This window comes from Carassius auratus, chromosome 7 (assembly GCF_003368295.1).
Source record: "Carassius auratus strain Wakin chromosome 7, ASM336829v1, whole genome shotgun sequence".
Taxonomy (NCBI): Eukaryota; Metazoa; Chordata; class Actinopteri; order Cypriniformes; family Cyprinidae; genus Carassius; species Carassius auratus.
The window spans coordinates 3,100,249-3,113,963 of record NC_039249.1 but is presented as its reverse complement, the minus strand read 5'-3'; the positions used below and the strand labels follow the sequence as shown (position 1 = coordinate 3,113,963).

Genomic DNA, 13,715 nt, shown 5'->3' with positions numbered 1-13,715 from the left:
GCAGGTAATTTCCGCACCTGCGTCCATCTGACTGTCAAGTGCGTTGGATCACACACAGCACACAGAACGGCTAATTAATGTCTTGCATTGTTGCAGATCCAGGTGCGCCTGTATTAATGTATCCATCGAGTTGCTAGGCGACAGCACCGAGCTCTACCTGTTAGATTACAGCATCTTTTCCCGTGATCGCGCCTATGCGGACACCCTCCCTATTGTCTGCTGTCACACTGTGCATGTGTGTGTGTGTGTGTGTGAGAGAGAGAGTGAGTGAATCAAGGAGAGAGGGAGTGCAGGTACAGACCACTCCATCAGAGGTGAGGGGTGTGTTTTTGTCCCGGCAAGGTAGAACAGATGATGTAAGCCTTTCTCATGAAGTCCACAATCAAAGCACAAACATGCACATTCATCGAGAAATACCTTTTGAAAACAGGTCCAGGTGACTCTTGATGGCTGCTTTGAACGTCAGCATGAGACAAGATCTGGGGAGATTGGTCTTCCAGGGATTCAGACACAGCTTTGTTCATCATCACACAATGTTTAGAGCTTCATAAAATGAAGAGGAATGCAGAATGACTCACTGGAATGAATGAAAGTACAGTGTGAAGTGCACAATGTGCATTACAGGTAGCAAAGGGAAAATTCATTAGGTCATCATTTTCTCAACCTCGGTGTTGTTCTCAATTTGTATGACTTCATTTTGTCTGTGGAAAACAAAAGGCAGAATGGGACAGACTGACGATTTTACTGATTTTAGGTGACAAATATTCATGTAAGCTTTGCATTACATGCATTACATTGTTTATTATATATTATTTTTGGAACAACTGTACAGTAATGCACATGCACTGATGTCATGTGTAATGATTTATTGCTGTCATGTCTTAAGGTTGAATGTATTAAGGTATCGGTGCTGTATGAACGCTAATATGCTCGGGCCAGTTGCCTCGACTCATAGAGCAACATGACTTGGCATGTACTGTAAGTTGGCCCATCAGATACCTTTTTAAAGAGGTGCATTACTGTAATGACTTCCATAAGGTTAGCAGAGGCAATTATGATGATCTCACATCAATGCAGCTATTGTCTTTCTAAAAACTGTTTGATGGTGCTGTACGCAGTGTAATATAGGTCAACATTAAACACACATTGTGAAACATAGTAACCAGCCCAAGAAACGACTGCTTGTGCACATACTGTAAGGGATGTTCTTTGTCATGTGCTCGTATCCTTCTGAGTGTACTTTATAAGCAATACTTCGAATAAAACCTGCAGACGTCCCATGATCCACACTGGTACTGTTAACTCTTTACAAACTAAGAACTCTGTTGAATCTAAAATCATATGCAGTTGTTAATCTCTTTTTAGCACAATCTATAGAGTAAAGAAGGAAGAAATAAAGCAACTTTATTTCCATGAATAATGTAGCAGTTGATATTCCGCTTCTGTTACTGCTGAGTTGAGTTCATTCATCTCCTATCAAACTCACCTGAACATGCTAATTATGTTGGAAATTACAGGCAGGTGTGTATGAATGGGGTTAGAACTTAAGGTAGATCTCCATGAGCTGTATTGAGCCCACTTGCTCTATTTGTAATGTTAGCTCTCTAAAAGTCATTTAGTCAGCTTAAACCCTGCCTCTTGCTTTTTATTCAGATCTGCCTCTATCCAATCACCAACCAATGACGAAACCAAGTCCCCACCCAACATTATTATTTTTTTTTCAATAATCCGTTTTACTCAAATGTGTCACAATATGGAATCTAATACCTTTTGCTACTTACTGTTCATTGCACCTTTAAGACAAATTAGAGAGTTCATTGTTCAGGCAACCCACTGACTAATAGATTAAGAAAATATGTAGATTTCTTTTTTCTGATGGAAGCAAGTCGTGTGTTTGTGGGTGTCGTTGTGTCTGGAGGTGAGCCTGTAAGAAAAGACAGCACTGGGGGCAGGTGGGTTAAGGTTAGGGACTGAATTGACAAAGATTGGAGTTTTCTTTTTGTTGTTGTTGAGGGGTGGATGGGTGAAGGGGGAGCTGGGGCGGGAGTGCTTTAGGCCAGAGGGAGAGAAAGACATTATTACTCATGCCTGACTGCTCTCATAGAAGAGGCTGCTTGCCTCTCTTCTCCGAACTCTTTCTTTCTCTTGCTTCCAATGAATATGAGGGGGGAAAAGTTCAAAGGCTGGCTCAGACGGGGATCTTTGAACCCCCTCGCCTCTTTTAGGGGTCCCACATCCCTTCTCATTGAAACGATTTTGAACATGCCATGTTTCCCTTCACGTGAACAGCCTTCCATTCATTCACATTGTGTTATTTTGTGCTGTTATGATTCAGTTGATCTGGTTCACTGAACTCAACTGAATGATTTGTTCATGAATTCACATTCAACACTTGTTTTTCAGTCAGAAATTGGTAATTTGTCTTTTTAAAAAGTTATGTGAACGCTGCAGTTTTAATGTTGCAAAGTTTGACTTCAGTAACCCAGTAGTATTTAACACTTGGAGACTGTATTAGCTCTATTATAACATCACTTATAAATAACATGTCGAGTCATATAGACTACTTTTGACACAGTGTTTTGGTGAATTTGAAAGCTCAAGTTGCCATTCTTTGCAACTGTCTGGACAAAAGCCAACCCTAAGTTTCTTCATAATTTCACCTTTTGAGTTCTGCAGTATAAAGAAAGATTCGCAGTGACATGATGGCAAGTAAATAATGACACAGTTGAAATTTCCGCTGAACTATGTCTTTAAAATTGTTCCTTGCTCCTGCATTGCACATCTCTTTCTTTTCCAGAAATGGTTTTGTCGAGTGGCCCCTTGTTCTGGCCCTCGCTCTGCTTTTCATTCTTTTGACGTTCCTCACTCCCTCGGTCTTCTCATTTTTCCCTTCTCCCTCTTTCCATCCCCCCGTTCGTTTTCCCCCTTCCCTCTTTCTAATAAGTTCCAGATGTGTTTCTTACATTCCTGTAGTCAGAGGAGAGGGGGAGGGGTCATGGAGAGGGAGAGAGAGAGAGATGGAGAAGCACATGAATTAAAAGAGAGCACATGATGAAGAGGCCACTCTGTACTGTAGACACTGATGAGATTCTCCTCTGTTGTGTGTGTGTGTGTGTGTGTGTGTGTGTGCGTGTGTGTTTCAGACACCCCTCCCACTACTTCCCCTCCCCCACTGCAATGGAATGTGGCTGAATGATGATTGTGATGTCATTTCTCGTTCTCTGAAGTTTTAAAATCAGGGAGAGCTGATCGACGAATTTGGCCAATTTTCAGCCGGCCGATTAAAAGCCATTCACAGTTGGGGAGACCGGGAGACATTCTGAATCAAAAGCATTATTACCGGTCACCCGGTGATGTTGTGGACAAGGATGTAGAGCTGTTAATACACTAGCTGTTCCAGTGCTGACTCAATACAAAGATGCATTGTTAATATATATTTTTTTCTACACTAAAGTCAATGTGAAATCAAAATGGTCCCTTTGACTTTCCTAACGCATGTTCTCGGGCTTATTGAGGATCATTCATTACTGCAAGTTAATCCAAAAACAAAAAAAGTTTAAAGGGATAGTTCACCCAAAATGGAAATATTGTCATTGATTCACCCTCCAAACCTCTAAGAGTTTCTGTAATCTGATGAGCCCAAAGTATGATGTTTTGAAGACTGTTGGTAACCAAACGGTTGTTGGTAGCCATTGACTTCCATAGAATGGACAAAATACTATAAATGTCAGTGGCTATGTGTCAACTGTTTGGTTACCACCATTATTCAACATTAATCTAGATAACTAAATGCTGTAAAGTGTTGTTCATTGTTACTTTATGATACCTAATGCATATGAAGTTGTTAGCAAAAAAAACCAAAACATTAATTTCTTTAACCTATATCAAACTCTAGCCACTTGTTTCCAATCTGGTATGTGATGCCCATTTTTCACTAATCAGTCAACTGAGTACATCAGTAAAAATCTATGGCTTTGCAAAAAATCAAATGCGATTTTCATGCATATCTCGTCAGTAAAGTCGCTCCTGTGATTAATATTAATATCTCCAGCACGTGCTTTCAGATGGAGCAGCATTTACTACACAGAGCCTTAGTTCACTGACAAGCTACACAAAATCGCATTCAAAGTTGGCAATGAATCGTCTGCGATTTTGAACGCGATTTTGTATAGTTTGTCAGTGATCTACGGCTCTGTGTAGACATTCGTTTTTGTTGATAAAAAAAAAAACGATTGCAAATTCACAGCATTTCCGTTTACTAAAGACTGATCATGTGACTTTTACGTATGCCAGGTAAATGCAAAAAAAGAAGAAGCTGTAAATGCAAAAAAAAAAAAAAAAAAAAAAAAAACACAACAACAAATTTCCATTGCAGTTTTGTTATGTATTTCTTTTTTGCATTGGCTGGAAAACCACCTTTTTTATCTGGGGGTTTTGACGTGTTTCCATATTTTGCAAATTCAATATGTGACTGATGAAGGGTAATTGTAATGTGGCTAGTGTCAATCAAGTTTGACTCTCTCATGACACACTTTGTATGAAATAATAGTCTGTCAAAATACATAAGTACTTGTGTGTATTTTTGATTGAAAAAAAAAAGTCCAGTTGATTTGGTTTGTTTCATGTACAACTCTTTAATTATTATTATTATTTATTTTTTACCAAACGATAAAATGAAGCCCTGTCTTAGTTTCTTAGTTAAAAATTAGTCACAATGAGTACCATTTTCTGTCTGAAGTAAAATATGTTGTGAACGTTACATTTTAAATTGATTTGAATCTAGTGATGAATACATTAAGAGCGTGTAAAAATCAATCAGACATAAATGACTCCTGGCTAGATACTCATCAGCGTTACTCATCTTCAGATCTGCATTGAAGGAGATTCCCACGGTTGAGTGGAATCCTTGCTTTTTATATCACTAGTGATTTCAATCTGTTTGCATCAAAGTACGTCAAAGTCATAAAATAAAAGGCATGTGATGAAACCGCTATAAATTCTCTGAGAGCAAGTTTAATGTCAGATTGTGTGTGTTTCCTCATATGCATACACACACAAAGACAAAGCACATCTGGCATTCCCAGCCTCTTGATATTTGTTTGGAAAGCCAAATATTTAGTGCATTAAAAGGACGTCTGTGAGGTATTTGGTAATACTTCAAGCCTCGGCCCATTGGAAGTGGACAGTCCGTCCAAGCATTAGCATAGCTCTCTGCTGATGACCCTTGAGGTTGCCATGGTCACTGTATGTAATATTATGTCAATGTTCCCACAGTAGTCATGGCAACAATAGCTCCAGCAGCGATTCGTGCAAATAAATAATGTTAAAATCTACTATAAATGCTGCAGGAGATGAGACCCGGTGGCCGAAAATGGAGCGGAATGGGAGAAGAAGTGAGAAATAATCCCCCCCCCCCATTTCAAATAGTTGTAAAAACAGACTCAAATAGATGGGTTTATATGGCAACACTGGCCTGCACAGATAGAGGGACAAAGAGCGAGAAGAAGAGGAACCAAGGGATGGAGGGGGGAGAAAAGGACAAGGAGAAGAGAGAGGGGTGTGAAGAGGGAGGTGAGAATGAGAGAGCGACACAGGGAAAGAGGCGTTTCTCTTCACTGTCAGGAATGGCAAGGGCGAATCTAGAGGAGCAAAGCGGGAAGATGATGGAGGGAAAGCATCGAATGAGGCTGCAGACAAATAAGAGATGATGTGAGGAAATGTTGACAAAGGAAAGGGACATACAGACCTGTACATGACAAAGCAAAGTGCTCGTACACTAGAGCTGTAATCGGGCCTTAATAGTTAGGCCCGACAGGACCCGAACCCGACAGGTACATTTTGATTGACAGCTTTTTTAAAAGCCCGAACCCGTTTACAGTCCGACATTATTCAAATGTGCGCACGCACACAGCTCTTTTGCCTTTTGTCAAGAATGAGTCATTTATACATGTTTTAACATAATTTATTCATAACTAACGTAGACTATGCCACTTGGAAGTTGGAATAAAGAAGTAAAATAAGTCCGCTGTAACATCGTTACATCTTAGCACAGACATAGGCTCATTTAGCCTATAAATAGACCAATGCACCAATAAAAACGAGTCTTTTTAACAAATTAAAATAAGAAAAACATTAAATTAAGATGGGTATTTGGCAATAACGAAATTAAAATAAAGGCTCCGCTGGATTTGCTTTGCCACTAGCAGCTGACATTTAATAAAAGAATGCCAACATTATCGGATATACTCTGTCTACATTATGCATTTAAGACTCAATGAATATTTAGCTATCATTTGAAAACCTTTACTCACAGAGATTAGGCTAATCCTACATGTTTTTGTGGAGGAAAATGATTGAATCCACTGTAGATGTCTTCAGCGCGTTCCTGCGCTCACTGATGGTGCGTCTTTATTCACTCATTATTCTCATTATAAACAAAACTTTTCCACACCTCAGACTTTGCTTTAGTTGCTAGTGCAACCAAAATGTAATCACCAGAGGCAAGCCTCCGTTACACCTACTTAGCATCCATTTTCACATCTTTCTCGCGCTAATCGAAACCCATCACATGACTGCTCGTTTACCTCTGAGCGCAAGCCATATTATATTATATCATATTATAAGATGATATAAATTAAGCCCAAACCCATCGGGTCCCGTCGGTTTGGGCAAAGATCTTCAGCTCTATCATACATGGTTAGCTATTATAGCTAATAATTGTAAAAACAGGCTGTCTGGGTGGTTTAGGTTTTGCTTGACCTTTTTCATTTCAGTTGTTCCCACCTGACATTTATTCAACGTTTTAAATGTTAAAAAGCATATTTATTTAAAGGTGACCTGTTAGCCCCCTTTCTACAATATGTAATATAAGTCTCAGGTGTCTCCAGAATGTTTCTGAGAAGTTTCAGCTCAAAATACACCACGGATCATATATTATATCATTCTTTAAATACCTATTTTAAAAGGATGCAGAAACACGCTGTTTTCATGCATGTATCTTTAAATGCAAATGAGCTGCAGCTCCCCGCCCCCTTTTCCAGGATAGGGCTGTTCCTTTACAGCTCCTACGTCAGATACTCTGATAAAAAAACATCTGTTTGGTTTTGATTATCATGTTTGTCACGCTGAAATCATGCATTTTTTCACTTTTATCTGTATGTTTACATGTTTTAAAGCACATTTAGTCAACTGCTCAAATGTTAAAGAAGCACATGGAGGCCTCCTGCACACACAAAAACATGCAAAGTCATGCATAAACACACACAAACATGCATATACACACATGCATTCAGGAGGCACATGCAAATGCAGACATAAACACATACATGCGTGCATACACACATACAATCTCAAGTGTAAAAACACTATGTAACTGGACATTTATTTAACTGTTTAAATGTTAAATATCACAAAGAACTAGCACATAAGCAATCTGCATACATGCATACAGACACATGCCTGCAAGCAAGCAAAAAAAAAAAAAAAAAAACTTTTGGGGTAGTTTTTTGCATACGTCAGCTGTTGCTATGGTGACCCAACACTATGAGCTAGTGAAAGTCTCTGATTGGTTGAAGAGCTGGAGAGCAGGGCATGAAAAAAGGCATGGAGAGAGGGTTTACTGTATAGGATGCATTAAAAAATGGGATTGATGTAATGATTATAACAGCTTTATGTGCACTAATAAATTACATGGTGCTATTTTATCAATGACAGCAATGCACAGAGCAGTTTAACGAGCCAGCAACATCTGAAATCACAAATGGCCAATAAAATCATCTGAGCATCGAAAGCATTAAAAGTGGCAGTCTGCTCTTTGTGGAGGTGTCAGATGTTAGTTTTCCTGTCGCTTCGGCACAATCACCTTGACCGCAGCAGGTGACGTATTCCTTGTCCAGACACACTCCTTTGTTGTCTGAGAGCGGCTAGCGCATGAAGTCACACAAGTGTCTGATCCGTCGCACTGCATGCGCACTGGGCTATTTGAACAGCTCGGCTCTTTTTGTCTTACGTTGTGACAGTTCTGCTTTTACTGGTATCTAGGATTTTTTTACCTCGAAGGGTCTGTTTTGATTAAACTATGCCAGGGAAGGTAATGGGGACAGTCCTTTTTTTGTCTTCCATTCTCACATGTCGAAAAACATTGATTAATTGTTTAACTGGTTCTAAATGAATGGAAAAAATAAACCGGTACGATATGATGATCATGGGACACCTTCAGTGCTGTTTCCAGATACCTTTATTTTTATGCAATATTAAAACAAAATACAGAGATACATATTTTTTTGCATCAGAGTGTACAGTGTAGGTGATGTTCAAAAAGAGTACAATATCATATTTTAACAACACCGAATTTTTTCAATACAAATAGGGCTATAGAAACATTCTTAAATCTTAAAAAAAAAAGTTAAGCAAGTTTAAGCTCAAACAAATCTGCTGTTGGAGTAAGAAAGGGGGAACAAAAAGGGAGAACAAGCTTATTTTTCTTACCTCATTATTAGATATCTGTTCTTGTTTGATCGTTTTTCTTTTATATGTTTATTTACTTATGTTTAGAAAACAAGACAACTTTCGAAAGTTTTTAAATTTATAGTGGAAAACAAGTCAAAAGTACTAAGTGGCATTTTTTAAAATGCATTAAAGATCTCTCTTTTCAACATGTAATCCACAGAGTTCTCTCTGGTTAATGAGAAAGGGGTGGAGCTTAACCATTTTTATTTCTATTCATGAAGGGGTTTATATTTAAAATGACATCATCTCAGTCTTTGTCGCGCATTTGAATGTTTTGGTAGTATCATACACAAACCCCCGAAGACTTTCCATTGGATTCTGTTGATCCTGGAGTGCAAACTGATCATCTTCAGGATTTATGTGTGTTGACAGAAGTGAATTTTTCTGGTGCGCTGGGTTTGCGATCCGGCGATCCCTCGATGAGAGGCTGTTCTCTCAGGTCGGTCAAGTGGTGTGTTCCTGACACGAGTGTGGTGTGTAAGTGTGGTTGAAGTGTGTGTGTGTGACCATGTCTTTGTGCGGTCAGGACGTTGGCAGTGTGGCATGGACTACTGCTGGTACCCAGGGATCAGTGACTCAAGAAAATCAGGCCACTCTAAATTTGTCACTGCAGCATAACCCACATAATGAAAACTATACAAGCCCTCTCTCGCGCTCTCTCAGGTCCTCTCTCATTAGTTGCCTTTTACTCCCTCTCCATCCATGTCTCTCTCCGTCGCTGTATTTGTGTTTCTGTCCTCATCTCCCTTGTGTCTTTCTCTCTTCTTCCTTTCCTTTTTCTCTTCTATCATCCTTTTTTGTTTCCTTTTGGCTGATTCATAAATAACAAGCTCATGCGGTGAGCACTTAAAGGAGAGACCGGGGCTAGGAAGCTGTCAGAAGGCTTATATCTCAGTAAATATTAGGTTTTGAGTCAAAATGTGTAATGAAGTGAAATCTCTCATCCAATTTAAAATTATTTTGCTAGCCATTGGGTAAACAAGTGAACACAATAAAACAACACTGACATGCATTCAAGCAAAAGTTAGCAATATATAATGAAGGTAGATTTAAAACCTATGTGAACTACTGCTTGAACTACTGTTTAAAGGATAGGTTCACCCAAAAATGAAGATTGCTGAAAATGTATACACCCTCAGGCGTAAACAAAAGGTGAGTTTGTTTCTTCATTGGAACAGATTTGGAGAAATTTAGAATCACATCACTTGCTCACCAATGGAATCTCTGCTGTAGATGGGTGCCATCAGAATAAGATTCCAAACAGCTGATAAAAACATCACATTAATCCAGAAGTAATCCACACAACTCCAGTCCATCAGTTAATGTCTTGTGCAGTGAAAAACTATGTTTGTAATAAACAAATCCATCCAAAGTTGTCACGTCTGAATCAGGAGAGAAATATGCACAGATCAGGCACCGTGTACAAGTGAAAACAGATGTTTGACCGCTCATTAATGGCATGTTTTTTACAACTTACCACATATAGTGTGAAAAGCTGGTAAATATAAAGTTCGCTCAAGAATGGAAATTCTATCATCATTCAATTTCACCCTCATGTCGTTTCAAACATGTATGATTTTTTTCTTCTGCAGATTACAAAGTTTGTTTTGAAAAGTGTCTCTCTGCATGTGTTTTTTTTTTTGTCTATACAATGAAAGTCAATGTGATCCTATGTTGTTTTGGACCCCACTGACTTTCTTCATGCAGCGACAAAGTTGTTTTCTCAAGAAAAAAAAAAAAAAGTTGTATTCTACAGAAGAATTTTTTTTTTTGGGTGAAGTATCTTGTCCTGAACTATACTGATCACCTTTACACTGTAAGCACACTATAATGAAGTATATAGCATACACACACAATTCCCATAATTAGTACAAATATACTGACATAATTCATTTAATTAATAATTTTGCTGAATGAAATACAGTTAAACATTAAAGAGTAAACACGTACAGTTTAACCATTAGGAACATCTTTGGTGGGACCTATATAGCACTTGAAAAATCTGCTTGAATCAGTTCTCTACTTGTTTTTTTTTTTACTTCTTGAATCTGACAGCTCCTGGGCTCCAGTGGCCTCATGGGATAGCAAAGTGTCCTTTGGCTGCACCTAAGAGTCTCAGTGGATATTGGATCCACATATTGTTCACCGAGTGTTTCATGAATACTACTCATTTGACATACTGCTTTTCGAAAACTACACAGGTTTGTATTTCCTCTAAACACATCAAAGCCTTCAGAGAGTTATTAATCCACCAGCTCTCTCATTTTAGCAGTATACTCTATAAACACATATTTCTATATGCACAAAACCCTGGAGGTGGGGGACGTATGCAGCTGAGTAATCTTCTGTAGAAAGGAGTCATAAATACACTGCTGCTCTACAAGACAAGCAGCTGTAGAGCGCATTGTCACATTGGGTTGCATGAACTCCCTGTGATGTAAACTGTTAATGGATAGATATGGATTTTAGTGAAGGCTAAATACTGGCCTGCTGTATAACAACTATGATAACTGGATGCTATCTTCTGTAGAACACGCATTGCACAACTGTACGAAGTTTGAGTCTAGAGTGAGAGATTATGCAGTTGCTAAGGTGTTTTGAGTGTGTGTTTATTTGGTTGCTAGGTGGTTGCTTACTGGCTCAAGTCACAAGAGCCCACCCTTAAGTCTCTTATGATATTCTGGACCTTCGAGATGTTTCGAATCCCACTTTCTCTGCCTGTTTTATCATCTTATGATAAAAATCTGATCACGTTTAACTTTCCCTCATTTGAGTTTACCCAAAATTGTCAATTCGTAATTTACTTACTTTCATGTCTTTTTTTTGTGGAAAGCAAAAGAAGATATTTAGAAAAATGCCTGTTTTATTTGTTCATATAATGAACATCAATTGGGACCAGAGTTGTTTTGAACTCCATTGGCTTTTATTGTTTATACAAAAACATCTGTATTAAAAAAAAAAAAATTATATATATATATATATATATATATATATATATATATATATATATATATATATATATATATATATATATATATATATATATTTTTTTTTTTTTTTTTTTTGGACCAACTTTATATTAAGTGGCTTTAACTACTATGTACTTACATTTTAATTAATAATTTAGTACAATGTACTTATTGTGTACATACATGTTTTTACATTGTACTTATATATATATTTTTTAAATGCTTGTAATTACATCTGTATTTAATTTCTGTAATTACATTTATAATTATACTGTTGACCCATACTTTACACCTTAACCCAACCTTAAACTTACCCATACCTCCAACCCTCTCCCTAACCTTACCCCTATCCCACCTCAATAGCAGCAAAAGTGTTTTACAATACAATATGAACACAATAAGTACATTGTACTTATTTTTTTATGTAAGTACATAGTAGTTAAGGCCACCTAATATAAAGTAGGACCTATTTTTTTTTTTTTTTAGTTTAAATGTTTACATTTTAGCACTTTTTGTGTACTTTTTTTATACTTTTGTTTAGTATTTTTATTATTAATATTATTATTGTTAGCAATTTTAAAACTTCAGCTTTTAAGCTTTCATTTAGTTACCAAGGCATAATATTTTATTTTCTATAATTTATTTTTATACATATAATGTTTATATTTTTGGTTAAGCTTAAAAGTGATTTTGTTAATGATAGCAACATTGTTTTTACAGAAGAAATTCAGAGGTTAAATAAACTCCTTTGAAAAAAGAAGTAAATAAACTGAAATAGTACTTGGACAATGTTTTATTTTATGAAGTTCAAAGCGCATGACACAAAGGAGTTGCCAGACTAACACATTAACTGCATTATCCTACAGAATATATGATGTTTTTCATGGCCATTAGAGCATTGTTTCCTCTTGTTTGCCTTCATTAAATTTACCCAAAGTGATCACGGATGTTGCACGAGAAGGAGAGGAAACAGACATGGAGAGAAAGAGAGAGGGATGGGGTCATGAGAGGGATGAGTGGGCATATGCCAGTTGTTAAGAAACTGAGAGAGATGGGGACCTACAGAGGAACGCTGGAGGGATGAGAGAAGAGAGAGAGAGAGAGCGAGAGAACAAGAGAGGGCTAGAGGGCTGATATTTAATGTGATAAATGGATTGTGACAGCGTGTCTCCAAACCCCCTCCATCCAGAGAGGAAGACCACAGAAATAGAAGGCAAAGCTGAGGAGAGAAAAATGTATTTAAACAAGAAGGATAAAAAAACTGCAAGGAACTGTGCAAAAATGACAAAACGGATCAAAAGTAACGGCCGTTCTTGTTCATTTCGCCCCAAACTAGATCATGGCATTACCAGGGATTCCCATAGGAATGTGAAGTTAAAGGGAAAGTTAATTCTGTCATAATTTCCTCGCCTTCATGCCTCAAGAGGAACACAAAAAGAGAAACACTGAAGACTGTGCTGGTTGATCTTTTCCATACAATATTACTTGGCTTCATAGTCGACAGTAAAGAACTATACATTATCACAAAAGTGATATGATGTTTGAAACGGTGTTGTTTTAGCATTATTTACACACCATTACAGTATTTAATGATATTTTGAATAAGCTTTTGTTGATGTATTTAAATTTTACCCTTTAAAATTTTTGTATTTGTGTTATGTGCTGTCATTTTTATTACTTTTAGTTGTGTAAAAAAAGTTATTTTGTCAAGTTAATAAATTTTTCTTTTTTATGATATCTTTATATAATATTATTTTGATTTATTTTAACTATCAAGTAATGAAAATGATTTGTTAATTTTTTTGCACAAAAGAAAGAAATGCATACAAGTCGGCCAATAAATTTATTGTTATTTCTGTATTAATTATATCTATTAAAGTACCCTAAACTTAATAAAACTTAGTAAGTACCTTAAATTTAGTTATAAAGCGAGGAATTTCTCTTATAATATATATATATATTTTATTTCATCTTTATTTCAATTAATGAAAACGGTTTTTAATCGACAATAACAACACTAGTTTGAAGCAAGTTACAATAGAAACAAACTACAATTTAAGTTGCTTTAATATTCCCTGAAAATCATAACATCTGGCCTAGTGATTCATATATAACTGAGTCCTGAATCATTTGATCCGGTTTAGGAAAACAGAATGATTTGTTCGTGAATCAGATGATTGATTGGTCAGTGACTTTTTCAACTCACCGCAGAGGAAGACTGATCAAATAGCAAAGTTG

The 13,715-nt window shown here is 37.0% G+C and overlaps 1 protein-coding gene across 4 annotated transcripts in view; it reads left to right on the top strand.

The window, feature by feature from the left end:
• Positions 1-13,715, top strand: part of LOC113105532 (kin of IRRE-like protein 1) — a 30,170-nt gene that overhangs the window by 660 nt on the left and 15,795 nt on the right. The gene's annotated exons all lie outside the window — the stretch shown is intronic.